Below are 23,954 nucleotides of genomic sequence, written 5' to 3'. Positions count from 1 at the left end.
AATCTTACTGCATAAAACAGCTTACTATTTCACAATTTGCTATTTAGTTCCTATAAGAAGGTGTTTAGAAAGAAAGGGAACAAGGTATTGCATCACTTTGTTATCATTGGTTGAACTTATGCCTGAAACTGTTAACACACACAGCTCAAAGAAATGGGGTGAGAAACCGGTTGCTTGGTGATGGAGGAAGGTATGAGAAAGACCATAAAGCCATTGCTGCTGTTGAGTGGTAGAAGGGGCAGCATATAACAGTTGTTACAAATGCCTCTGAGCTGGTAACAGAAGGCTCAACAGTGTTCCATGGAAATAAAAAAGGCAAAATTTTGGCCCAAATTTGAAGAACCAATGCTCTGGGATTTCCAACAATGAATTACCTTAAAGAGCAATAAATTCTATGGCTAGTAGTAGTCAAACAGAGATGGATGACCAATTGTTAAGAAGCAGTTTTTAAAAATATGTTTTTATTTGTTTCAGAGAGGAAGGGAGAGGGAGAGAGAGAGATATAAACATCAATGATTAGAAGCACTGATCTGCTGCCACCTGCACAACCCCTACTGGGGATCAAGCCTACAACCCAGGCATGTGCTCTGATGGGGAATCAAACCTTGACCTCCTGGTTCATAGGTTGGCACTCAATCATTGAGCCATGCCAGGCAGACTGTAAGAAGCAATTCTTGCCCTGCAGCAGTGGCTTTATGGTCTTACTCTTTATGGTCTTTCTCTTATCTTCCTCCATCACCAAGCAACTGGTTTCTGTCCCCATTTCTTTGAGCTGTGTGTTAATGTTTTCAAGCATAAGTTCAACAACTGATAGTAAAGTGATGCAATACCTTGTTCCCTTTCTTTCTGAACCCCTTCTTATAGGAACTAAAAAGCAAATTGTGAACTGAAGTAAGCTGTTTTATGTAATAAGATTGATTTCCTGTCTCTTAAAGGGAGGGCAGTTTCCAGGCAGAAGTTGAACAGTTATACATTCTGGATGTTGTGAGGCCAATTTGTGCACTGGGTAAAAAGTTAGACTAACATTACCTTTTTTGTTAATCCTCATCCAGGGATATTTTTCTATTATTTTTAATTTTTAGAGAGAGTGGAAGGGAGGAGGAGAGACAGAGAGAGAGACACATCGATTGGTTGCCTCCCACATATGCCCAGACCAAGGCATTGAGCCTGCAACCGAAGTATTTGTCCTTGACTAGAATCAACCTGGGACCCTTCAGTCTGAGGGCCAACACTCTATCCAGTGGCCAAACTGACTAGGGCCTAGAATACATGCCTTTTAAAGACCTATTTGAACTCTAAGATTGTATTAAAAAAACTTTTTAAAAAATATATTTTTTTTATTTCAGAGAGGAAGGGAGAGGGAGAGATAGAAACATCAATGATGAGAATCATTGATTGGCCGCCTCCTGCATGCCCCTTACTGGGGATTGAGTCTGCAACCTGAGCATGTGCCCTTGACTGGAATCAAACCCAGGACCTTTCAGTCCACAGGCCAACGCTCTAGTCACTGAACCAAACCGACAAGGGTAGTAAAAACTCTTAAAAGCCCTAGCCAGTTTGGCTCAGTGGACAGAGTGTCAGCCTGTGGACTGTAGGGTCCTGGGTTCAATTCTGGTCAAGGGCACATGCCTGGGTTGTGGGCTCGGTCCCCAGTAGGGGGCCTGCAGGAGGCAGCGGATCAATGATTCTCTATCATCATTGATGTTTCTATCTCTCTCTCCTCCCTTCCTCTCTGAAATAAATATACGTTTTTTTAAAAAAAAGAAACTAAAAAACCCAAAAAACTCTTAAAGACCACTTATTACTGTATAAGAAACATCATGACACAGATATATATTATACCTGGTATCTTCCTCAGTTTCAGAAAATATAAACTTATTTTTTTAGAATTTAATTATATTATAAATATAACCCTGGCAAAATGGACATCCAATGAGCCATGAATCAAAATGGGGACATTATCTAGTGTTTCCCATCATTGGATGGCTGGGTGCAAGGTAGGTTTTTATATGCAAATTATGGTTTGAACATGGGATTACTGGAGAATTTCTAAATTTATTACAAGAAAAACTTTTAAATGTGACTGTAACTATATGTAATTGACTATGAGAAATTGTTATTTTTCCCTGATTATTGGAAAGTCAAAGTTTTAGATGTTCTCTGTTTCTAAACCAAATACATTCTTCAGTTCTGCTTCATTCCTTCTTACATCACTGTGTTTTGATTTTTCAAGGTACAATAGACTTTGGCATTAGACATAATTATGCTTTTCAGATGTAGTTTCTATAGGTTGTTCTGAGTACACAAGATTGGGAGTCAGGGACTTAAATATTGACTCTGGATTCCCTGGAACTTGCCTGCCCTGCTGGTAGCTTTAGTATTGGTTTGGTACAATGATCCAGGTTCACAAGAATGAACAGCAGTATTTAATTTTGGTAATTAAAGCTGTAAGCCTTGGAATCAGCAGAAGAAAGCACCCTGTGAGTTGTAACCATCTTTCTTATTTTTCTTATCATTTTCTTCAGTCATCAGTGTTGTGTTAATTGTATGATAGTCACCATGGTAAGTCCCAATGGGAATGTTTTTATGCTCTCAGAGTCCTTTTACTTAAGAGAGTATATACATAATCAACATTTTCCCAGCTCACAGCTGTTTTATCCCATACTAGAGGCCCGGTGCACAAAATTCTTCCATGGGTAAGGTCCCTAGGCCTGGCCAGCAATCAGGGCCGATCGGGGCTTTCTAGCTGCCGACCAGGGCCTCCCTTCCTTGGCTGCTGGCTGCTGGCCAGGGCCTGCCTTCATTCTGTGCCACCCCCTGATGGTGGGCGCACGTCATAGCGAGCAATCGGTTTCCTGGTTGAACTCCCGTAGGGAAAATTTGCATATTAGGCATATACACACACACACACACACACACACACACACACACACACACACACACGTGGCCCGGTGCACAAAATTCGTGCACATTAAAAGGGGATTAATTAGAGGAAGTATTTTAATATTGCTATTTGTCCTTTCTCTATAATGGAAGTGTCAGAGATGAAAGAAAATTAGTAAAATGTATATGAAAATCTTCCTCCTGTCAGAGTTTGGGGCACACCACGGGACCCAGGGTCAAGTCCCCGCTCACCCACATGTGCCTCAAAATCACATGAGATCCAGATCCGGCCAGCCTCCCCCCCCCCCCCCCCCCGCCCCCTCGCATTGGGCTAGATCCAGACCTGGCTGGTCCCACCCTTGTTAAGCCCCACCGGGTGGGGGGGACGCAGCCTCAGGTCCCCTGGCCCAGCGCCGGGGCAGGGGACCCGGCCTGAGGTCCCCCAGGCCGGGGTGGGGGTGTGCCTTGAGGTCTCCTGTCAAGCCCCACCAGGCAGGGGGCACAGCCTCAGGTCCCCTGGCCCGGTGCCGTGTTGGGGGCACAGCCTCAGGTCCCCTGTCAAGCCCTGCTGGGAGGGGGCGCAGCCTCAGGTCCCCTGTCAAGCCCCGCTGGGAGGGGGGCACAGCCTCAGGTCCCCCGTCAAGCCCTGCTGGGCAGGGGGAGTGGCCTGAGGTCCCCCATCCTGGGGCAAGGGGAGCAGCCTGAGGTCCCCCTTCAAGCCCCGCTGGGCAAGGAGTGCAGCTTGAGGTCCCCTGTCAAGCCCCGCCAGGCAGGGGGCGCTGCCTCAGGTCCCCCGGCCTGGCATCAGGGCAGGGGGTGTGACCTCAGGTGCCCTGGCCCGGTGTTAGGGTGGGGGGTGTGACCTGAGGTCCCCCGTCAAGCCCTGCCAGGTGGGGGGGCGTGACCTGAGGTTCCTTGTCAAGCCCTGCTGGGTGGGGGCCACAGCCTGAGGTCCCCAACCTGGCACCAGGGTAGGGTGCATGGCCTGAGGTCCCCCATCAAGCCCTGCTGGGTGCGGGGCGTGGCCTGAGGTCCCCCGGCCTGGAGCCAGGGTGGTGGGGGGCATAGCCTGAGGTCCCCTGTCAAGCCCTGCCAGGTAGGGGGCACGGCCTGAGGTCCCCTGTCTACCCCCACTGGGGTGGGGAGGCGCAGCAGCCTCAGGCCCCTGCTGATTGCTCTTCAAGGCTCGTTATGGGAATTCGGCCTCCTCTGTGGGTGCAGCTATCTTTGTGGTGGAGTGATGGTCAATTTGCATATTCCCGCTTTATTATATAGGACTTATGGCCCGGTGCACAAAATTCGTGCATGGAGGGTGGGTTCCCTCAGAACAGCCTGCACCCTCTCCAATTGGGGACCCCTTGGGGGATGTCGGACATCCCTCTCGCAATCTGGGACTGCTGCCTCCTAACTGGTCGCCTGCCTGCCTGATTGCCCCTAACTGCCTCTGCCTGCCTGCCTGATCACCCCTAACTGCCCTCTCCTTCTAGCCTGATCTCACCCCCAATGGCCCTCCCCTACTGGCCTGATCTCACCCCCAACTGCCTCTGCCTGCCTGATAACCCCTAACTGCCCTCCCCTGCTGGCCTGGTTGCACCCAGCTGCCCTCCCCTGCTGGCCTGATCTTGCCCCCATTAGCCCTCTCCTGATGGCCTGATCTTGCCCCCAACTGCCCGCCCCTGCATGTCCGGTTTCCCCAACTGCCCTCCCCTGCCGGCCTGTTCTCGCCCCCATCGATCCTCCCCTGCTGGCCTGATCTCGCCCCCAACGGCCCTCCTCTGCCAGCCTGATCTTACCTCCAACTGCCCTCCCCTGCTGGCCTGATCTCGCCCCCAACTGCCCTCCTCTGCTGGTCAATTTGGTTCTGCTTGGTTGGTTTCTATGCCAGTCAGCATCTAAAGCTCCACCTCCTAGGCAGCTATTGGCTCCTCACAGCACCCAGATTTGGTTCTGATTGGTTGGTTCCTATGCCAGTCAGCATCAAAAGCTCTGCCTCCTAGACAGCCATTGGTTCTTCACAGCACTCACATTTGTTTCTGATTGGTCAGTTCCTATGTTATTCAGTGTTTCTGGGCCTATCAACGGGGCCTGATCAGGAAGGTGGGGCTCATCAGCAGCCTCAGTGGAGGCCTCCAGAGAAATGGAGGCGCAGCTGCTGGCCAGGCACAGACAGGAAGAGAGAGGCAAGTGCTGATCTACAGCTGCCACAGAGGCTCTAGATCAGTCCCTGCTTCTCTCTTCAGGCCTCTCTCCGGGCATGATTCGCAGCCCCCTCAGCAGTAAGTGCTAGGTCACCTCGCCTGCAGCCACAGTGCTGGGTCGCTACAGCAACCCAGTGCTGACTGCAGGACTTCCGGTTGGTCTGCCTCTGGTTGTAACTGGTCATTACAGATCCAGGGTTTTTATATATTAGGATAACTACTACTCACTTTGCTTGTATTCTAACACACAGGAACAGGATTGATGGATGACAGGTTTGCAGCAAAGATAGGCAAAACCAGTGGGCTAAACACAACAGGAAGCCTATACATAAGACAGTATGAGCAGGAAGGTTCCTAGCTAGACATGAGCTGGCCACGTGATAATGGCCTAGTATAATATATGGTAATTAAATAAAAGATAAATAAATAGAACCAAGTATACAGCAGAAATGACAGAAAGGAGGGAGAGGAAATGAATTAGAAAGGACAGAAACAAATGAAAGAGAATGGAGATAGGCAAATGGCAAGAAAATAGGACTCTAGATATAGAAATGAGAATGCAAGTAGATAAAATATGGTGGAGGCCTCTGATTTAGGAAGAAGGAGCTATACAGTTGCCTTCTATTATTTTTCTCAGAAATAACTATTTCTTAAGAACAGTAATTTTGAACAGTAGCTCCGACATTTTTAATAAATAACATACTTTAGTACTTTGACTGAAAATTCCCACCACTTCACTTAGCATTTGAACCAGGCCGACTATAATATAAATGGACACTGCAATAATCTCTTTGCTTCTGCACCCTTCTTAATTATATTGAGAGATCCTAATAGTAGTGGAGGAACTCATCTTGCTCTGGTTAAACATTTAATTCCATTTCTATGTAGCAACCTGCCTGGGAAAAATTCTCAAGGGCTATAGGAAAAAACAGCTGATCTAACCCTGAGCTGCCATGTCCTGGCTATCCAGCAGCTATTCTAATCTGCTAATGACCATTCTGCTTTGGCTCTCTTATAAAGGATATGTTAGTCCTCAAATAAAAAAAAAAAAGACAGCAAGATACTTATTGAAATTTCATAATGTATCAAAGCCCAGGCAAAATCTCATTGAACAGAGAATGCAGGTGAACTTAAGTACCCAGTAGGTACTTTATATGTTATTTTATTTTTCCCATTTTTGAGCACAGGGAAGTTTAGTAACTGACTTACCCCAAGGTCACACAATAGGCAAGCTATGTGTTTTGTTTTGTTTTGTTTTTTGTACAATAGATTCAGTGCAATTCCTATCAAGATACCCATGGTGTATTTCACAGAACTAGAACAAATATTACAGATTTTTGTCTTGTGTGTGCATATATATACATATACCTAGCAGATGCCTGGGCCCTTTAACCCATTACCCCTTACCTAATCATAATAGAGTGGTGGAAGAAAGCCATAAAAATACTTAATTGAAGCAAAGGCCCAGAACCGCCCTCTAGTGTGAAAGAGTAAGATTTTCTGTTTCACCGGGTGCCCCCAAATTTTATGCCATAGAAGGCTGCCTTTGTTACCTCCAAAATGTTTTATGGCCTTTGGTGATCTAGGTTTTTAAATATTTCTTTCCAAAACAAATTAATCATTTATGTTGAATACATGTGCCATCTATACAACTGAGAGGCTCAGAGCTACCTATGCAAGCCATTTTAACCCACTGAAACCTTTATGTTGTGACTAAAGAAAGTGTTCATAGAGCTGATTGGGCTTTGCAGTTTTGGAGTTTCTGGGAGGGAATGGTTTTATATGTCATCAAAAAGCATAGGAGATGCCAGTTGGTACCAAAAGAAGAGCTTCAAATCTAGGCAACTGTTAAATTAAAAAGAACATGGTGCTCACTTCAGCAGCACGTATACTAAAATTAGAATGATACAGAGACTAGCATGGCCCCTGTGCAGGGATGGCATGCAATTTGTGAAGTGTTCCATATTTTAAAAAATATTCAAAAAGAATATGGTTCTGCTTCAACAAAGGAATAAAGCATAAATGTGAAGAAAATCATAAAGTGTGAAATTGACAAAACCCTTCGATAATATGAACTTCTTGAGGAGTGCATTGTAAACAAGCTGGGCAAACATAGGAAGCAGTAAACAGGAAATTAAAAATAAGAACATCTGAAGAGATACTGGAAAGATGGGAATTTTACTTAAAATATAAGTGAATCATATAACAAGAGTAGTTGGGAACAAGTAACATGCCTCAACTTAGATATCCAATACTTAGAAGTGCTTAAAAGAATTTAGAAAAAACTTTGGTCTCCAGTTAGGCAGACATTTTTTTAATGAGAAGAAAGGATAAAGTGGTGATCTCAGTAAAAGAAAGTAAAATCTGGACCCTTTCTTGTCATGTATAAGTTTTCAGAAATCTCTCTGCCAGGGGTATTATAGATGAAGGAGACAAAAACCACTAAATTTAGGGAAAATTGATCTTTATTAGTATAAAAGAGCAGCCTTGAAATTGCATTTTTACGACTATGGAGATTTAGACACTTGCCATCTCTAAGTACAGGCAGTGTGAATAAGTGGAGACAGCCAAGAATTGGAGTGAGGAGAAAAGTTTAGTCCAGTTTTTCCAGCTGTTTCTTTGTGACTTAAGTGTTAACCATGTGCCCATGCCTCAGTTTCCTTTTTCATACAACAGGAAAACCTGCTGTTTCTTATCAGGTTTGCAGACCTGCTGGGGTTGGATGAGGTAATGTCTGTAAAGGCCTTGAATTCTTAAAGGGAAAAGTGCTATGTAAACACAAGGCAGTATTGTTTTACATTGAAACTGAAGATCTAACTTTCCTGTAGAAATGAAAATATCCTATTTACATTTCTCATAGCTTTAAGAAATATCAGAATGAAGAGATAACAGTTTCATTTTTTTGAAGAATTTCTGATGGGTTCTAAAGCAATGGTCACTTTGTACTTACCGTTCTTTCTCTCACTCAATGCAGCAGAATTCTGGCTACTGTGAACCCATCATATCTGTGATCTTGCGTGAGGTGTTTGTTTCTTTCAGAGGAGCTGAATGTGGTCCGGTTGAAATACAGTTATTCTCATTCGAGCCTCCTTGGTGAAAAGGAGTACTTTTACTTCCACAGCTCCATAGCCTTTTATGCCACTTTGGAGGGGACACTTGGCCACAGCTATGTTGAACCCCAGAAAAAAAGATAAAATTGCCATACCTATTTTTGTTCTGTAAAATTGAGTTGAAACTATTGCTCAAGGACCAAGCCAACTGGTCCCGTTAATGTTCGGTCCTTACTAAAACTGCACTTATTTATGAATCCTCAAAGGAAGCGGTGTTACTAGTGCCAAACTACTGAAACATCATAAATAAGGCTTATTGTTGTATGGGAATGTTAGTGAATATCAGTACCCTCGAAGAGGAAGGGTACATAAGTTGGTTGGGCATTGTCCCATGCACTGATGAGTTGCAGGTTCTATTCCCGGTCTTTATTTGCTTATGTCAACAATTCTTCATTAACTGTGTTAAGGAAGCAGAATAAAAATATGAATGAATAATTTAAGATATTAGAACAAAGTCCCTCAAATTATTTCTATATGGATATGGTATACAGTTAGAGACATGTATATTTACTAGTACTTATAAACTCCAAGCATCTACTCTGTGGTAAAAATTCTAGAATATAAGCCCCTTGAGTTTCAGAATTATCTTTGTTTGTTATCAGTGTAGTGGCTATAGCATTGCAAATTGTCAGACATAAATAGCCCATCAGCAGCTAAAGAATTATGTAGATGCAATCAAATTGAAGGAGGGATCATAGCTTGTCAGCTGTTTGCTTAGCTCCATTCTTAACAGTTGCAGTTCAGGAAAGGTAGCACTCTAGATCTCATACTTTGCTCCCTAAAAAAAAAAGAGTAATTTTAGAGAAGGAATTTTTAATTATCCATGTGCAGCTTGGCTAAAGGAAAAAATGTTTTTCCAATTGAAAAATTTTGTAAGTTCTGGAGAAAATATCACTGAAGGTTTAGAAAAATATATAAAAGAAAGATTTACTTTCTCCACTTAGCTACTATTACCATGTATATTTCATTGGTCTTTTTTATTTCTATATTTTTCATTAAAAATGTTCTGATTTAAAGATAAGATTGGGAATCTTTTATCAAATGGAAAGGTATAAATTTCAAACAATGTTGAGATTCTTTTAGCTTTATTACCCAACTAGAGGCCCGGTGCACAAATTGGTGCACGGGTAGGGTCCAGCCGGCCCCACCCCCAATTGTGGGGGGAGCCCAATTGAGGGTGGGGCCGGGGGAAGGGCCCGGTTGAACTCCAGGTCGAGGGGACAGTTTGCCTTTTAGCCTTTTATTATATAGGATATGGATTTGAGAGATGAGATAGTAAAGGAGTAAGATGAGTTAAATGTCAAGTTGAATATTACAATTGAAAAATAATTGAAATATTGAAAATATTCTAGGAAGATAATAAAAGAATGCTAGAAAAGAAGTCGATGGGGCCTATCTATGTGATAGTTTGTTATATATTGGCACTGACACTTTGGGGACTTGGTGGCCTAATTTGAGTCTAGAGGCTTTATTCAAAATCCGAAGATACAGGGAGGCCTTGACTAACGAATTTAATTTGTTCCGTGACGGAGCTCATAACTCAAATTACTCGTATGTCAAATCAACAGTAAACGAGTGAGACACATGATGCTGGGCTGATGTTGTGGCGTTCACTGTGATGTTTGCTGCACCACCTAGCGGTTGGGTATCTGAAGCTGGCTCGTAACCTGAATTTTAGCTCGCAACTCAAAGCAAAAAATTGGCTGAGAGACGGCTCGTATTTTGAAAAACTCGTTAGTCGGGACACTCGTAAGTCAATGCCCTACTGTTCCTCTAAGAACACCATATTTCAGTTCATTGGCTGCTGGGATAACCTAATAAACATTCAAATAATCAGACCACCACCCAGCTGTCAAAGATCACATGTGCTAGTTTTTAGGTATCCTATTTAATAAAAGAGAAACATGGTAATTAGCCATACGTCAGCTACCCTTCCCATTGGCTAATCAGGGTGATATGCAAATTAACTGCCAGCCAAGATGGCAGCCGGCAGCCAGGCAGCTTGAAGCGAACATGAGGCTTGCTTGCTTCAGTGACGGAGGACTCCAACGTTCCCCGCCTGCTGCTGCCGGCCTCTGAGCTTGCAGTTTGAAACATTGTTACAAATATAGAAGCTAAATAAAACCCCAGAAACCTGCTTTCAGCCAGCTGGGATCTCAGAGCTGGAGTTGAAACAGTGTTTCGATTATAGAACCCAAACAAACCAGATACCTGCTTTCAGCAGCCGAGGCCTAAGAGCTGGAGCCAAGCCTCAGAGCTAAAGCTGGCCCAGAATAAAAAAAAAAAAGAAAAAGAAAAAAAGGAGCGGTTGGGAGCTCCAGTCACCCGCCAGCCTGAAAACAGCCCTCAGCCCCTCACCCAGACTGGCCAGGCACCCCAGTGGGGACCTCCACCCTGAAGAGTGTGTGACCAGCTGCAAACAGCCATCATCCCTTCCCCCCAGGCGGGCCAGGCACCCCAGTGGGGACCCCCACCCTGATCCAGGACACCCTTCAGGGCAAACCAGCCAGCCCCCACCCATGCACCAGGCCTCTATAGTAAAAGGGTAATATGCCTCCCAGCACCGGGAACAGCGGAGCCACAAGGCCTCCAGCACCGGGATCAGAGTGACGGGGCAGCGCCCAAACCCCCTGATCGCCCTGCGGCTCTGTGTGTGACGGGGTGGGGCCACAACCTCCCTATCTGCCCTGCTCTGTTCGTGACAGGGGAAGGCGCCCCAACCCCCTGATCAGCCCTGCTCTGTGCCTGATATGGGGGAGCTCCCCAACCTCTGATCGCCCTGCGGCTCTGTGTGTGACAGGGTGCGGCGCCCCAACCTGCCCCCGCCCCCATGGGCCCTGCTCTGTGTGTGACGGGGTAGAGCCATAACCTCCCCATCGGCCCTGCCCTGAGTGTGACAGGGTGCGGCGCCCCAACCCCCTGATCCGCCCTGCTCTGTGTGTGACAGGCGGCGGTGCCCCAACTCCCCTATCGGCCCTACTCTGTGAGTGACAGGGGGAGCTCCTCAACCCCCTGATCGGCCCTGCTCTGTGCATGACGGGGGAGCTCCCCAACCCCCTGATCGACCCTGCTCTGTGCATGACAGGGTACGGAGCCCCGACCCCCCTGATGGGCCCTGCTCTGTGAGTGACAGGGGGCAGCACCCCAACCCCCTGATTGGCCCTGCTCTGTGCGTGACAGGGGGTGGCGCCGCAACTTCCCCATCGACCCTGCCTTGAGTGTGACAGGGGGCGGTGCCCCAACCCCCCAATCGGCCCTACCCTGAGCGTGACTGAGAGTGGCATTGCAACCTCCCGATCTGCCCTGCTCTGTGCATGACAGGGGGCGGCGCCCCAACTCCCCAATCAGCCCTGTTCTGAGCCCTACCAGGAGCTGCATCTAGGGATTGGGCCTGCCCTCTGCCACCCGGGAGCAGGCCTAAGCCAGCAGGTCGTTATCTCCCGAGGGGTCCCAGACTGCGAGTGGGCACAGGCCGGGCTGAGGGACCCCTCGCCCCCCGAGTGCACAAATTTTTGTGCACTGGGGCTCTAGTCTATATATATAAAAGCCTAAGTGACTGGAACTACTGGATGACCAGTCGCTATGACGTGCACTGACCACCAGGGGGCAGACACTCAACACAGGAGTTGCCCCCTGGTGGTCAGTGCGCTCCCAAGCCAACCTCCCGTGGTCCCTCCCCCTGACCCCCGGGCTGGGACAGAGAACCAGAGGTGGGTGGCAGCAGATGCGGCCCTTTTCCCAGGGGGGCTGAGAACCAGCTCCCTCCCCTCTTTGGGGCCAATGGCCAACCTCCCATGCCCTGTCCTCCCCCTGGCCATCAGGCCCCAATCAGCCTGCGAGCTGAGGTGGTGGCACAGCAGAGAGGGTAAGAGGGGGAGGAGGCGGGGAACCGCTAGGTGGCAGGGCACAAATGATGGTGGCTGAAGCCTCCATTCCTTCCACGCCCAGCCCGCAACCGTTGCCTCCTCTCTGGCCTGGCCCTGATCAGCCTGCCCCCGGTTGGCCCTGATTGCTGGCCAGGCCTAGGGACCCCACCTGTGCATGAATTTCATGCACCGGGCCTCTGATCTTATATAAAATGCTAAGATTTCAAGGGTGATAGTTTTCCTAAGAACTGTGATATGTGAGGTCAGGAGATAAAGTTAGCACACAGGGGAAAATCATGCATAATCAGCCTTCAAAAATCCCTTAAATTGCCTATAAGAATAAAGTGCAATCTAAATAGATTTGTGTATTATGATCAGGTTTAGTAAGTAAGTGCTGCATAGCATGAGGTATAGTATATACAGTGGTACAGAGTTGATATAATAAGGTATATATCTGCAAAATATTTTATGGTAGTTTTTTTATTTTCTTAAACTTTTTTCAGCCAAACAAATATTGTTAAATTTGAGTAAGTAGCCCAGCTGGTGTGGCTCAGTGTTTGAGCATCAACCTATGAATCAGGAGGTCACAGTTCATGCTCAGGTTTCAGGCTTGGTCCTCGGTAGGGGCCTGCAGGAGGAAGCCAATCAAGGATTCTCTCTCGTTGTTTCTCTCTTTCTCTCTCTCTTTCTCTTTGAAAGCAAAATACATTTAAAAACAATTTTTAGTAAGTAAATTTGGTTCTTATTGCATTTCACATAATAGTCTTTCTTCATTTTACTAATATTTTTGAAAGGTTTAACCTAGTACCAGGGTAGCTAGAAATCTCTCTGTTTTCTACCTGTAAGCTCCCAAAGGGCAGAATATGTATCTTACTAGTATTTATCTTTTGTTTTTTTCCTTGCTTACCTAAAGCACCTAATACAGTGTCTTGCACATAGTGAGTATTCAGGATATGTTGGTTACAGTGGAGGAAGATGAGCAGTTATATGTGTCTTAATCAGTACTATTTTTTTTTAAATATATTTTATTGATTTTTTGCAGAAAGGAAGGGAGAGGGATAGAGAGTTAGAAACATCAATGAGAAAGAAACATTGATCAGCTGCCTCCTGCACACGCTCTACTGGGTATGTGCCTGTAACCAAGGTACATGCCCTTGACTGGAATCGAACCTGGGACCCTTGAGTCCGCAGGCCGACGCTCTATCCACTGAGCCAAACCAGCTAGGGCGTCAATATTATTTTGATTACAAGTAACAGAGTCTATTCTAGTTAGCTTACATCTAAAAGGAGGATTTACTGGAAGTTCTCGGGGATATGGCATGGAACAAAGCACTTTTGCCTCTAAGAACCAAGACAACTGCTCTCTGTCCCTGGCTTTCTGTGCAACTCTTCTATACTCTGACACTTTGACTCTCTTTCTGCTGAGGGTCCTAAAATTCCTTGCCTCAGCTTTTGTTAGCCCTCTTCATTTTCTTCATATTACCAGCCTTCTCGGCTTCTCCTTACATTTAGTAGGAAAAGGTCTCTCATGTAACCCCTTTCAGTTTAAGCACCTGCAGAGACTGACTTGAGCCCTATGTCCAAATTGCAAGTTCCTAGAAATGAGACTGGCTGATTCTGCTTGGAACAGCTTTTCAGTACTAGTCCAGGTACCTTATTCAAAAGGTACAAAGCCATGTAAACTTTACCACTCAGCAGAGAGCAGGTTCTCCAAGAATATGGCTTTGAGAACTGGGAGAAAACAGTTATTAGTGTGACAAGCTTACAGATGTTACTTTTTTTTTTCTCTTCATGTAACACTTGCTAAAAAGCAAAACATTTTTCCTTAAGACAATTCAACATCTTGAGATTCTCAAAGTGGGGAGTAGAGCCTGAAAACAAGTGTGGTGTCCTGGCATAGGGCAGTGAATCCTAGAAAGAAAACTGCCTCTTTAACAACTAATTGTGCTTATGTTTATTGTACTTAACCATCAAGAAGATCTTAGGAGAACGAAAAGAATAATCTTAGGGGAAAACCTGCTTTGGGCCAGTGTTAACAGAGGCAGACCTTCTCATACTTTGCAGGGGTCTGGAATAATGAATTAAGGCGTAAGCCACATCTGTCAAGCTTTCACCCCTCAAGGACCTGCTCCTTTCAGTGTGAGTGGCCTATTTGAAATAAGTAAGCATGAAAGCAACAGCAGAAGCCTCAGATTCAAAACAAAAAGGTCTAAAGTTCTGTTCTCTGGGTAAAGGGTGAGGAGGATGTTTGAAAATATCTAAGCCTTTGTGTGTATTCTTTGCAGAAGGAGCCGCACCAGTGTCACTGTTGTTCCTCATAGGGAGCAGAACCTAAATATAAAAGTGTGCTTGAGTTGGTGAATCAGTAGCAAGAACCTGAACTTGATATAAGAATAGTATCTCTGCCGTATGTGTATGGAACAAACTTCAGACAGTGAAAAGTGTGGTGTGGTCACCATCTTTTCCTTTTAAAGAGTATGTGTGCATGTTTGTTTTCAAATTTACCTACATTTTGAAAGGATATTTAAATGCTTCCCTTGATATTACAACATAAGTCCAATCTGTGACTAATGCTTAATTTTGTGAGGAAAAATAGAAAGAGTTGTTTCATGTAGTGGGCTTGGAAAGGTGTTATTCACACAATACTAATAATGGCTAGTCTTTAATGGAGCTAATTTAGTGGCGATAATACCATGAATTTCTATCTGTTCTTCCAAGGATGAAATATGACCGTGAACTTTATTAACTAGTTGTACTAGTTAGCCAAAAAAGGAACACTTTTGAACTAGGATAAATTCTATGATTGTGTCCTTTATGTGTATTTTTCATTATTTAGAGCAGTGAGACACATTTCTCATATAATGGCTAATAAGGTACTCTATGGTACAGTGAAATATAAGCAAAAAAGTTCATATCTAATGCTGTAAGAGACTAGCTTATCTGTTAGAGCCAAACCCCGTGTGGCCCTTCTCTGCCCCTTAAAACTTTCAAATAGCTCTAAGTCACATGATGCATATAGAGTATTACCTGTAATCACATACATAAAATTTGTCCCTCTTCCTTTGGGGAGAGAAGGGAAGGAATTCTATTTTAAATGTTTTGCTGGTGACGACTTGTTGGGCCAATAATTTCTTGAATTGCAAATAGAGTGTTGTGAGTTTATTATAGAAATTGGCCTGCATACAACACACAGTAACACAGAGTACTAACACCTTTTCAGTGTGTTGTTTTGCAAAGTGCAGAACTGCTGGAGATGTTTGCTCAGTGTGAAGGCAGAATATGTTACTTGGATTTTGTCTTTAAGGAACTTCATGAAAAATAGAAGGTTAGGTTCCAAAAATAAACTCAAGTAACATATATAAGCGGACTGGGCTGGAGAATTGTACTGTATAGTGCTTATGAAGGCAAAGGTTTGGCAAAGATCAATCACTGAAGCCTGTCAGTCGAAGCTTGCTTATAAATAGACACAGACCCTCTGGGCTCTGATGCCATTCTAGGACATTTTTTTCTTTCTTAACTCACACTTCTCTTACTATGTACCTTTTTTCCATCTTACAGCCATTCTTTTCTTTTTTTAACATTTTAAAAAATTTTACTGATTTCAGAGAGGAAGGGAAAGAGAGAGAGAGAAACATCAATGATGAGAGAGAATCATTGATTGGCTGCCTCCTACACAACCCACACTGGGAATCGAGCCCACAACCTGGGCATGTGCCCTTGATCACAATTGAACCTGGGACCCTTCAGTCCCCAGGCAGACACTATATCCACTGAGCCAAACCAGCCAGGGCTTACAGCCATTCTTTAGACATTAAGAATGGCTTTGTGATTAGAGAATGCTTTTTTAAGGATTCAAAGATCCATGAAGTTTCGGTCCAAACTAAGGGCTAGAGTAAGCTTATTGACCATTATAGGACTGACCACAGTCCTCAATCATTATACCTCCTAACTCGTAGTTTGTCAGGATTAATCATTAAGAAGAAAGTTAACATATATTTAATATCCCTAAAGCTATGGAATGAAAAAGATGAGTGCAGTGAAATATTCCCATGGGTTATAAGAAGGTGGAGGCATGGATCCACTGTTTTGTATTTAAACATTTTAAAAATATATTTTTATTGATTTTAGAGAGGAAGGGAGAGGGATAGAGAGAAACATCAATGATGAGAGAGAATCATTGATCAGCTGCCTCCTGCACGCCCCCCTACTGGCAATTGAGCCTGTCACCTGGGCATGTGCCCTTGGCTGGAATCGAACCTGGGACCCTTTAGTCTGCAGGCGGATGCTCTGTCCACTGAGCCAAACCGGCTAGGGCTGTATTAAAACTTAATGAATTTTTTCCTTATGTCTGTAATTGTCATTGGTGAGAAAGAATATTTTCCTCAAGTTTCAGTAATGAACTACATAAAATAGATAACTCCCTACATAAAGATAGATAACACCATTCACCTACTTTTTTTTTTATCCTCACCTGAGGATCGAGAATATTTTTTCCATTGATTTTTAGAGAGAGTGGACGGGAGTGGGGTGGGAGAGAAAGGAGAGAGAGAAAACATCTCAGTGTGAGAGGAACATATCAATTGGTTGCCTCCCGCTTGTGCCCCAACTGGGGTGAGGGATTGAACCTGCAACCAAGGTATGTGCCCTTGACCAGGAATCAAACCTGAGACCCTTTGGTCTGTGGGCCAATGCTCTAACCACTAAGAAAAACCGTTCAGGACCTTACTATTAAAATAGTTATCTATTTGCTAGCTAAGCCCTACTCTGTATGTAGCATATAACTTATCTATAAGCATGTTTAAGACAAAGATCAACAAAAAGGTTAATTTTTAACATTTGTGACCAGTTCTGTTATCATCTTTCCACAGTTCCTAAGCAAGTAATTTATATTCCACCCCTTAAAAGAAGAATTTGTTAGTTCTGTACACCTCTGCATTCTTTATGCTTTCAACAGTTTGGCACACTTTTAACTTTTCTCTCTTTCTTTATACTTCACACTAGAGGCCTGGTGCATGAATTTGTGTATAGGTGGGGTCTGGTCACCTGCCACGATGGGGGTCGGGCTGGTGGGGGGGAGAAGCCAAGGGTGGTTGGCTGGCCAGCCCTGCCCCCAATTGGGATGGGAGGGCCAGTTGGGGGCCGGGCTGGCCAGGGGGAGGGACCGCAGGAGGTTGAACATGTAAAAGTAAATCATACCCCCTTGAAATTTTAGCCTCATAGCTCTCAATAAAGCTTTCCCTATTCCAAATAATTATAAACCAATTGGGCCCCCATCAGGTCGGTTGGCCACCGCAGTGTGCATCATAGCGACCGGTTGTTCTGGTCACTTGGCTTTTATATATATAAATTGCTTTAATTCATTCCTTACTAGCCCATAGCAGTCTCTTACTAATAATAATTACCTTAGTTATAATACAAGGAGATAATGTTTTCACTAACTAAAACATAATGAGTGTCATCTGTGTTCATAGCATTGCACTCATTAATTTGAGAGTCACAGAGTTATAAATAAGATGATCTCTGCCCTTCAGGAGACTAGAGCCTCATTAGAAGGAAAATTTAATGTTTACTGATTGTAAGGTATTACTCTAATTTTGTCTAGGTAACTATAAGGTATGGTTGACACTGATGTGTCTAAGTAACTATAATGCAAACTAAAACAATGGAATGTTCTTTTTTAAGGAATTTATAATATCAGTAGGGGCTCAGTGCATGAATTCATGCACCTTGAAAGGAACTGTGGGCCGTGAGGCTGTGGTGGCACAGGGGTGGGTCTCGACCCATCCTCCGTGCCCCTGCCTGGCCCCTCCCGCCACGCCCCCAATCCCCTGTCTGCCGGCAGTCCCACTCCTGCCGCCACCACTCCTACATGCTGACCGCGCCAGCCCAACTCGCGCCCACTGACAGCGTGGAGCAATTGGGGTTGGCACCTGCAGCAGGTGTGAGTGGGACTGGTGCTATCAGTGGTGTGAGCAGCAGCTGCTGCCCTGATTGCCTCTCAGGAGCAGAGGGAGGTGGAGAAGCCCTCAGGAGTGATCAGGGCCAGCAACCGCTGCTCGCACCCACTGATGGCGCCGAGCGATTGGGACTGGCGCCAGATGCCAGAAGCGGGTGCGAGCACCTGGTGGGACTGCAGCGCACAGGAGCAAAGAATTTTCAGTAACCACCAGAGGCTTGCCCCAGTGACAGTGACCAGTGCCCTACCTTGGTCTGGCACCCCTTCTCACCTGCTCCACCATCCGACCACAGCCAATGCCCACCATGTGCACCCCCTGGTGATCAGCGCACGTCATAGCGACCGGTTGTTCTGCTGTTTGGTCTATTTGCATATTAGGGTTTTATATATATGGAAGTTTTGAAGGGAAAAAAGGTTTATAATTATTTGGAATAGGGAAAGCTTTATTGAGAGCTATGAGGCTAAAATTTCAAGAAGGGGTATGATTTACTTTTACATGTTCAAATAGAAGTGTAAGAAAGCCTTCCAAGTACAAAATAAGCTAAGGTCCAGAGATAGGTATGTGTCTGTTCAAGCCTTTATTAAAGAGGTATTTATTGAGTATCCCAATTGGGTTAAGTACTGTTTTGGCTAAGCCATGGGGATACAGTGGTGATCAAGAATAGACACTGCCACGAACTTACATTCTAAAAAGGAGACAACCTGTGATTGGTCCAGATAAGCAGAATTAGCAGTTCTGGAGAGGTTAAGAAGGAGAGTTGTGGGCTAGGGAAGGCTTCTTTGTATGGGTCATGCAGATTGCCAAGTATGGAAGCTCTTTTCTGCTGCAATTTTGTACATAAGACAGCCTTACTTAATCTTTCGTAACTCCTTACAGAGCTGAACCACTAGCCACATGTGCCTATTGAGCACCTGAAATGTGTTACAAGTATTAAATACACATTGAATTTCAAAAGTTAGTACTTGCCAAAAAATATGTAAAATATCTCAGTAATTTTAAAATTAATTACATGTTGAGGTGATGATATTTTGGATATGAGTTAACTGAAATATATTATTAAACTTAATTTCATCTATTTCTTTTTACTTTTAAAATGTGGCTTCTAGAAAAATTAAATTTATGGTTCTCATTTGTGGCTTGCATTGTTTTTCTTTTAGACAGAGCTGCCTGCTATAATTCAATAGTATGTTCCTAGTGCATACTTAGAAGAAAATATTTACTGTGAAACTATTATTAAAGATGTACTAAGGGCAGTATGGGTATATAGCACTCAGATAAGTCCTTTTTTTTCTCTTTATTCTCTTTTGGTCTTCTTTTTACTCAGCTATCTTTGCCTTTTCAACTTTATTAATGACTGTCATATTTTTGTAGAGACATTTGCTTAATCAACTGGTGGTTCAGAATTAAAGGAAACTCTAGGTAAGAGCAAAATACTCTTAGTTTTTCCAATTTTAGGGAGCTGTTACCCTGCTTTTGCCTCTGTGCTTTTAGCTCTCTATATACCTGCCTATAAGATTCACTCTCCCCCTCCAATCTAATCAACTAACCATCATCCTTCAGGAGTTAGCCTGTGACTCCTGTTCTGTGAAACTTTCTACAGCTCACGCAGTCAAGGTTATGATGCCCCTCTTTTCTTTTCTTTTCTTTTCTTTTATTTATTTATTTATTTATTTATTTATTTATTTATTTATTTATATTTATTTATTTATTTATATTTATTTATTTATTTATTTATTCATTCATTCATTCATTCATTCATTCATTTATTTATAATCCTCACCTGAGGGTATGTTTTTTATTGATTCTAGAGAGAAAAGAAGGGAGAGACAGAGAGACTGACATTGATGTGACAGAGAAACATCGATGGGTTGTCTCTGATCGCCCCAACTGGGAATCAAACAGGATGACGCTCCATCCAACTGAGCCACACCAGCCAGGGCTAGATGCCCCTCTATCACTATAGCACTCTATTCTCACTTGTAATGTTTGATGAATGGAGAAACTGACCACCAGACACTTTGAACTTAATTGAATTTGAAACTGGGAAGCAGGGACATTGCAGCATTCTTCAGACTAACTGAAAATCTGTAAGATAAATGAGTTTACTTTGCTTCCTTGCGTGTCTTCATGCCTCCTCAGTGATCAGAATTATGAGGTCTTTTTTTGTTGTTTATTAGTTTTTGTTACTCTTCACACAAGGATATTTTTTCTATTGATTAGAGAAACTGGAAGGGAGGGAAGGTATGATGGGGGGTGGAGAGAGACACATAGGTTGGTTGTCTCCTGCAAGTGCCCTGACTGGGGCCAGGGATCGAACCTGCAACCCAGGTACGTGTCCTTGACCAGGAATCCAACCCAACACCCTTCTGTGTACAGGATGGCTCTCTACCACTGAGCCTCACCAGCCAGGGCTAAAGTAATCTTGAATGTTCCATCAGGTTCTATCAGTTTTGACTGGAGAGAGATTTGGATGTAGGCTCAAATAAGAAAAAAATGTCAGGCTTCAGCATCTGTTCCATTGACTGGTGGTGGTTCTATGGCAAGCTGCTTACTCTCTATTTTTCCTATTCAGAAAAATGAGGGTGACACTTGGTACTTTACTCTCCCGGGGCTATTTTGATGCTTAAGGACTGATATTTCAATATTAAAAGAGGTTAGTAATAGGGGACACTCTGCTTCTGTGCTATGATTAGACGGTGTGCCTTAATGGATTTTGTTTTCCTCAATTAGGACACTTATGGGAACAATTTGTTAAATAGGCCCAAAGGTATTGAAAACCTATCCTTATCTCCTTTTTATAATTTCTATATTAATTTAATCATATGTCAAGTGGCTTCTTGAATTTCTAAATGATTAATTCATTAAGCTTTATTTGGTAGTTGTATTAGAAAAATGCCATTAATGCACTCCTGATATAATCTTAAGGGAAATATTACTCTTTATTTACTTAAGTTCATAGTCTATCAACATTATCAATATGTTATGATGGCCTGTTAGGTTCAAATACAGACCATGTTTTATGGAATCTTTACAAAATCAGTTAACCTCCTATCAAAGTAATGTGACCCAGTAGTTCTTGTTGTGACACTTGTTGTGAGTTATGGCTGCTCTCAGTCCTGTCCCCAGGGGCTCTGCCTCTCTGAGTCCCAGCAACCGCTGCAAACCTCGGAGAGAAAGCTGCCTTCGAGTTCCGACTGAAGCCAGACAGTCCCGCTTCTCCTGTTTGAGTCTGGGTCCCTAAAGACTCTCCCGGATCTGGAGCTCAGAGTCTGCGACTCCCTCCGGATTGAAAACGCCAACCGCACCCTTAGCCACCAGCCCGCTCTGCATGCACTCCGCACCTTAGTATTTGACTTCAGCACTGCGCCTCCTCTGAGTCGCGGTATTCGTTTCTCTTTCCTCCTAGTTGTAGGACTTCCACTCAGCCAGCATTCCTGTGGTTCTGGGTGATGTCCGTTCCATCTGTTAGTTGTTTTTTTTGAAGTGGTTGTTCGAGGCAGCAAACTCTGGCGTTAACCTATGCCGCCATCTTGGTTCCTCTGTCTCCACATTTTTTATGCTTTCTTGGTGCACCCCCTAGTGGTCTTTGTGCACAGTCTTGTTGTAGTTAAGCCTTGATTGTTGTAGGTATCAACTGGCTGTGAGAATCAGCTGTGTTTGCAGTGGGAAAACTTCTGTCCTCTGGGGAGGTGCTAATCTAGCCTTTGCCTGAGGCTATCCAGCAAATGCCTTTGTGCAGGGCTTAGGCAGGGTGGGTCGCACTGCAGGCGGAGGGAGCAGTTATGGCTGCTCTCAGTCCTGTCCCCAGAGGCTCTGCCATTCAGAGTCCCAGCAACCGCTGCAAACCTCGGAGGGAAAGCTGCACTTGAGTTCCAACCGCTGCCAGACAGTCCCGCTTCTCCCATTTGAGTCTGGGTCCCTAGAGACTCGCCCAGAACTGGAGCTCAGAGCCTGAGACTCCCTCCTGATTGAAACAGACATCCGCGCCCTCAGCCGCCAGCCCGCTCCGCGCGCACCTCCGCACCTTTGTATTTTCCGCACTGCGCCTCCTCTGAGTCTCGGTATGCTGTTCTCTTTCCTTCTAGTTGAAGAATTTCCCCTCAGCCAGCCTTCCTGTGGTTCTGGGTGATGTCCGTTCCGTCTTTTAGTTGTATTTTTGAAGTGATTGTGCAAGGCAGCAATCTCCAGTATTTACCTATGCCGCCATCTTGGTTCTCCTGGACTATTTTTTGAATGAAATTTTCTAAATGTAGCATTGAACGAATAATGGGGTAGGAAGGATTCTCCTGACTTTTATATATAAATAGTAATTTGGATAAAAAGCTAGGCGATACCCTCCAGAAGCTAGGAGATAACTTTGTGCTGGGGCTTTGGAAATAATGGATTAAGACAGGTTCTAAAAGTTTCCTTAAATACTCCATGGGCCTGCATACTTAAGAAATAGGACTATAGTGCTAACTGCTGAAATAGATCCAGGACTCAAGACAGACTAAAGAGCATTTAGAACTGTGGCAATTTGGCAACATATGCTAAAATGTTAAATATGCATGCCCCTTGACTTAGCATTTTCTCTTCAAGAATGTTTGCAGATATGTTTGCATTCTTGCCCCAAAATGTGGGCACAAAGATTTTTTGCAGTATTTTATGCATATTTGTCTAAACACTCATTTTCAAATGGTAGAGTTCAAACTCACTTAAGAGAGAGGGTGGGTGGGGGGAAGAATTTCTTGGCTCGCAGGATTGAGAAATCCAGCAATAGTTTTAGCTTAGGCCAGCCAGATCTAGGATCAACACTCTCCTTGTTCCTCAGGTTATGTGGTATATTTGTCTGTCTCTGTTGCTCACCGCTCTGATTTCTCTGTTAGTTCCATTCTCAGATAGACAGTCTACCTATTCTCATGTAGTAGTGTCTGGCAGCTCCTTCCATTTTGGCAATCATAGAGGGGGCGGGGTGGAGGATTGCTGCTCCTCTGTAGTTCCACAGGAGTCCCAGACTTTACTATCATTGTTCTGATATGGCTCAAGCATCCATCCTTGACTCAGTTTCCCAGGGTAGAGGGATAGCATACTCCGATTAACCTGCTTGAGTCAGATCCTTGGATGACAGTGGGAAATGGGTTTAACAAATGTATGGATAAGCCTAAATGTCCATCAGTACTGGAAAACAAACATATATGATTTATCAGAGTGGGATACTATGTAGCTATTAAAATGAATGAGGTATATTTGTGTCTTGACAAAAATTGCTATGTAATATTAAATTAAAAATGAAGTTGCAGAAAAGTATTCTTAGTTATGCATATGTGCATTATTCGTTATGGATGTGAATACTTTTTCGTCATGTATTTCTGTACTCCTTTTAGTTTGCTGTTTATTTGTTTGAAATGGGTATATATATCACTTACATAATTTTAAAAAGTAATGCTCCAGGTGGACCCTATTCTGGCCCAGCACTGGAATTGACAGAGCTTAAGAACTATAGAGAGATGGACATATGATAGGAAAGCTGAAAAGATAGTATTCTTTTTTTTCTTTTTTATTAAATCTTTATTGTTCAGATTATTACAGTTGTTCCTCTTTTTTCCCTCCATAGTTCCCCTCCACACGGTTCCCACTCCACCCTCCTCCCTCACCCCCCCCCACTTTCCTCATCCATAGGTGCACGATTTTTGTCCAGTCTCTTCCCGCATCCCCCACACCCCTTTACCCCCCACCCCCAAGAATTGTCAGTCCACTCCCTGTCTCTGCCCCTGATTCTATTATATTCACCAGTTTATTCTGTTCATCAGATTATTTATTCACTTGATTTTTAGATTCACTTGTTGATAGATGTGTATTTGTTGTTCATAATTTGTATCTTTATCTTTTTCTTCTTCTTCCTCTTCTTAAAGAATACCTTTCAGCATTTCATATAATACTGGTTTGGTGGCAATGAATTCC

The 23,954-nt window shown here is 44.0% G+C and overlaps 1 protein-coding gene and 1 non-coding gene across 12 annotated transcripts in view; both read left to right on the top strand.

Annotated features, from left to right (window-relative positions):
* CSNK1G1 (casein kinase 1 gamma 1) overlaps nucleotides 1-23,954 on the top strand; it is a 159,037-nt gene that overhangs the window by 74,296 nt on the left and 60,787 nt on the right. The gene's annotated exons all lie outside the window — the stretch shown is intronic.
* LOC118661401 lies at nucleotides 6,949-7,051 on the top strand. Its single transcript, XR_004969326.1, has one exon. It is a non-coding gene; the product is annotated as a U6 spliceosomal RNA (small nuclear RNA).

This window comes from Myotis myotis, unplaced genomic scaffold (genome assembly GCF_014108235.1).
Source record: "Myotis myotis isolate mMyoMyo1 unplaced genomic scaffold, mMyoMyo1.p scaffold_m19_p_1, whole genome shotgun sequence".
Lineage (NCBI taxonomy): Eukaryota > Metazoa > Chordata > Mammalia > Chiroptera > Vespertilionidae > Myotis > Myotis myotis.
Note: the sequence above shows the minus strand (reverse complement) of the source record. Positions and strands in the feature narration are given on the sequence as shown.